General features: G+C 30.3%; 1 long non-coding RNA gene across 1 annotated transcript; it reads left to right on the top strand.

Annotated features, from left to right (window-relative positions):
• The first annotated feature begins 261 nt into the window (after positions 1–261).
• On the top strand, positions 262–2,489 carry LOC120145011. The gene is made up of 3 exons (XR_005518098.1): positions 262–383; positions 1,264–1,427; positions 2,122–2,489. It is a non-coding gene; the product is annotated as an uncharacterized LOC120145011 (long non-coding RNA).
• The last annotated feature ends 2,609 nt before the right edge of the window (positions 2,490–5,098 follow it).

Raw genomic sequence — 5,098 nt, 5'->3', positions numbered from 1 at the left:
AACGAGTTGAGTCGAGTAAAGTCTAACTCGACTTGATAAGTTCGCGAGCAACTCATTCATTTTTTAAAATAATTTTTTAGTAGTTACATTAAAAAAAGTCTAAATAATAATTACTAATTTATTAATAATTAATAAAAAATGATAAATTATTAATCTATTAATTTTTTAATAAATAATAAAAAATATTAATTAATAAATATTATTTTACTAGAAAAAAATCAAACCCTAATTATCCAACTTCACTTCAACCCTGCGCCTCCTTAAATCTCAGTAACTCAACCCTTTCTTTTCTCTCAAATCTCAAATCTCAAATCTCAAAACCACAAATCACCTTATTGAGTCACGATTTCATCTCTAACTCGGTGGCCATGAGTACATGACAGGTTCGTTTGCCTATCTGTCATTTTTACATTTTATTTAAATTTCGTCATTTTTCTTTTTGTTCTTATAGTTTAGTTTTAAAATTCTTTGTTTTCATCTTATTTGACTGCATTTTCTTTGGGTTGTCCTGTTGAAATTAACTTGGTTCGGGGTTATCGGTTATCCTGTTTTTGGGTTTAAGTTCGTTTACCTTCAGTTGCTTCATGCATTTCTAATTCTTCATTAACTAGTCCTTAATCCTTATACTATTACGCTATGAAAATACATTATTATCTTTAATTTTGGGTTTAGCTTGAATATAAACTGCTATGTGTTTGAAATTATTTTAATATAGCTTGGTGAAAACACTTATGGTGAACTTTCTACGTTTGGATGCTATTCCCTACTGACCTGACAAACGATAGTAGTGGTCACTATATAACTTTGATAGAATGTGATGTTAATAAGGATGTCATGCATGAAAACTCGCGTTTTAGTTCTACAATACAATTTAATATTTGATAATTTTAAATTCGGTTTAAGCTTATTTGAGGAATCTTCATTGTATTAAGTTTGTTATCTGTTTTATCATATGCCCACTAACATTGCCAACTCAATTTGAAACTTATATCATCTTCATTAATCGTGAAAGTAAGCTTCTAGTATTTGAATTTCAGTATGCTGATTTTCTTTTTTGTTTTAGTACATTTTAATATGTTATGCTGATATTTTGATTAAATGGGATTTTTTTTTGTTTAGAATGTTTTAATATGTTATGCTGATATTTTGATTAAATATGAACATATGCTTCTAATGCCCTTGGTTCATATTTTCGGAATCACGTGGTTGAAGAATTTAGTGTGAATATTGACGATGTGGTAGTGATTGACAATGATGAGATAGGTGATAAGGTAAAAAAATGGTTCAAGAAATACCTCCAAATAACACTCAAGGAACTACACGGAAGATAATTCTGATGTTCCTCCAAAAGGTCCTTTAAGAGAGCAAGACAATATGGAGTTTGAAAAGACTTGGGAAAACTTTAAATGATAGACAATAAGTGGAAGGTAAGATATTTACATTGCAAGGAACAACTAAAAGTACTTTGTTATGGTAGTTTACTCATTATAAGCACCACTTGGATAAATGTCCCCAAAAAACGGATGAAGTTGCGACAATAAATTTTAATTAACTTCATTCCATCAAATTTAAATACTAGATCACTGATTCTTCATTTGTTAGTGCTTTACATGATGGTTAGTACGATGTTTTAAAGTTTAGAGAAGGCATTACTCATTGGATTGTCATGCATGAAAAAGCCTTCTCAATTGTTGAAGAATAAGGTTTTAATTTGATGTTGAAACGAGAAATCCCACAATGGAAAATTGTGTCTCGTCATACTATTGGAAATGATGTTTTCAAAACTTATGAGATTTAGAAGAGAAAATTTAAAAAAATGTTAAAGAGTATAAATAAAATTTCTTTGATCACTGACTTGTGGCGTTCAAGTCCTCAAAAGATTGAGTATATGGTTCTTACCTTTCATTTTATTGGTCGTTGGAAACTTCAAAAGTAAATATTGAGTTTTTTTCACATACCTCCTAGAAAAGGCAAAGACATTGCCAATTGCATATTCAAGTATTTAAAGAATGGGATATTAAGAAAAAAGTAAGTTGTTTGATCTTTTAAGTTATGTTTGCATACTTTTTCTAATATTATATAAAATTTTGTTCACTTATTATATTTATTCTTTTTTGCTAGGTTTTCACAATTTCGGTGGACAATATGACTGCAAATGATGTTTGCATAGAAATTTTGAAGGATACAATCTCATTGACTAAGAGATTGATTTGTGGTAGAAAGTTATTCCATTTTCGTTGTTGTGTTAACATTTTGAACATTATGGTTCAACATAGGTTGAAAAAGTGAAAATAATCGTCAAGAATGTTCATGATACCATTGATTTAATCAATGGTTGTGAGTATCGGTTGAAAAAGTTTGTCGAACTTGTTGGATGATAAATTAAATACTCCCGATGAATTTATTAATGGCATGGTTAAAAATATGAAAGAAAGATTTGATAAATATTGGGGTGAATGTAATTTACTTATGGCTATTGGTTGTGTGTTGAATCCTCGTTTGAAAATAAAAGGTATTGAAGTGACTTTCCCGAATATATTTTCTTTGGAAGTTGTTGCAAATAATATTCTTAAAGTTCAGGAAATATTATATGAACTTTATGATGAGTATGCTAGTTTGTATTATCCTTCCACAATGAAAAAAAATGAAGAAAATGAAATTGAAAGTACTTCACATTTTAGTTAAGTAAAAAACACTTATCCTTTATTTGATCTAATAAAAAAATGGCCAACAATGAAGTTGTGGCCAAAGTTGAAAAGAATGAAGTTGATTTGTATCTTGAGGATAGATGTGTAATGGATAAATGTGACCGCTTTGAACCTATAACATGGTAGAAGGATCAATCTTTGAAGTTTCATATTTTGTCAAGGTTGGTTGTTGATGTTTTAGCAATCCTGATAACAAATGTAGCTTCGTGGCTACATTTATTACAAGAGCCGCATAATTGATTCTTATAGAGCTTCACTATCTTTGGGTACTGTGCAAATGTTGATTTTTAGTGGATATTAGTGTTAATCTCTCCATGGATTGAAGAGAAAGAACAAAGTAAGACTATTTAAGATTAAGCATATTAATTGATTTAGTTCATTAATTGATTTAGTTCTATATTATTCACGACAAAGTAGAAATATATATTTTAGTTGCTTATTATAAGATATTATAACTTTTTTTATTGAAAGGATAACTATGTTGATCAAGAAAAGTAAATTATTCTCTTAATTTTGTAGTTTGATAATCGCAAGCAACAATTAATGAAGTGAAGAGATGCTCATTTCCATATTTTTTTAGGATTGATTGTATACCTGAACTTCTTTTTTCAAGAATGCTTTTAATATGTTTTTTGATATATTTTTTTATTGTTACTTTGGTTTTAATATGTTAGTTTGGTGGATTTGGTTTTAATATGTTAATTTGGTGTATTTGTCGATTGTGAGTTTGGAATTTAGACATTGAAATTGCTTCATACACTCTTTTGATAATTTTTTTGGGTTAAATTTGTCAATTTATGTTTATATTAAGTTCTTTGGTTTTAATATGTTAATTTGGTGGATTTTTGGATTGTTACTTTGGTTTTAGTATGTTAATTTGGTGTATTTGTCGATTGTGAGTTTGGAATTTAGACTTTGAAATTGCTTCATACACTCTTTTGATAATTTTTTTTTGTTAAATTTGTCAATTTATGTTTATATTAAGTTCCATATAGTATTAGTAGATTTTACTTATAGTTAAAAAAACAAGATAAAACTTCTAGTGAGCTTAAAGAGCAACGAGGTTAACGAACAATGAGTCGAGTAACAAGGCTTTTTAATGAGCACGAGCCCAACACAATTTTAACGAGCTTAACTGGTAAGGAATCGAGAAAAAAACGAGCACGAGTCGACCACTACCCAACTCGCGATCTACTCCTACATACAACACATTGTGCAACTTGAGTTCTTTTCCAGAAGTTATCTTCAAGACCACAATATCATTCCCCTTGATCTTTGGAGTCACATCATTTCCCATGTAGAATTTTTCCCCATTGTCGCAAGGTTTCAATTCAAAAAAGAATCTTTGTCATAACAAATATGACACATGGCTCTAGTGTCAAGCCACCGTGCTCTTGGAATAGAGTCAACTAGGGTGACTTCAAATATCACAACACACATATCTAAGTCCTCAACGTCCTTAGCCATTCTTTCCATAGCATTAGCCTTGTGAGCTTTGGCTTTCTTTGGATGTATGCACTTAGAGAACTTGTGCTCCATCTTTCCATAGTTGTACCACTTTCCTTGAAATTTCTCCTTGAAAATTATACTTTTAGGTCCCAAATTCGACCTATTTTTAGGTTGTTTTCCCTTCTTGAAGTACTTGACTTGTATCATGTTTGACTTAGCCTCTTTGAAGGTTTATTTGTTTAGCTTTTTGGCATTAACTCTAATGTCCCCTTCTATTCGAAGTCTGATAATCAGTTCTTCCACTGTTATTTCCTTCCTTTCGTGCTTAAGATAATTCTTGAAGTTACTCCATTCGGGAGGTAACTTTTCAATAATAGCAGCTACTTGGAATGATTCGCCTATGGCTATTCTTTCAGCGAAAGTTCCACGAAAAATCAGTTGGAATTCCTCCACTTGATTTACTAATGGTTGAAAATCAACCTTATTAAAATTCAAGAACTTGACAATTAAAATCTTTTTAGCTTCAACATCTTCAGGTTTGTATTTATGGTTTAATGTCTCCCATCATTTATTAGTTGTTTCATAAACAACTTATACTAAATACAATGAATCTTGAAAACTCTTAAGAATATAGTTATGGCATATAAAGTTAGGGTGCTTCCAAGCATCAACAATATTGAATGCGGTAACATTGTCTCTCATTCTCCCTCTTTAAAAGAAGGAATATATCCCTTTAAGAACTTAGCAAGGTTCATTGTAATCAAATAAAACATCATCTTTTGTTTCCATGTCTTGAAATTCTATCCACAGAATTTCGTCGGCTTCTCATTGTGATTAACTGCCAGTGTGTTTGACTCACATTTAGATTTAGATTCCTAACCGAAACCATCATTCTAGCTTCCATGCTGGGTAAACTCGTGGAGTTTATTGTCTCCATTATT

This window comes from Hibiscus syriacus, unplaced genomic scaffold, assembly GCF_006381635.1.
Source record: "Hibiscus syriacus cultivar Baekdansim isolate YM2019G1 unplaced genomic scaffold, ASM638163v2 tig00002338_pilon, whole genome shotgun sequence".
NCBI classification, from domain to species: domain Eukaryota; kingdom Viridiplantae; phylum Streptophyta; class Magnoliopsida; order Malvales; family Malvaceae; genus Hibiscus; species Hibiscus syriacus.
Note: the sequence above shows the minus strand (reverse complement) of the source record. Positions and strands in the feature narration are given on the sequence as shown.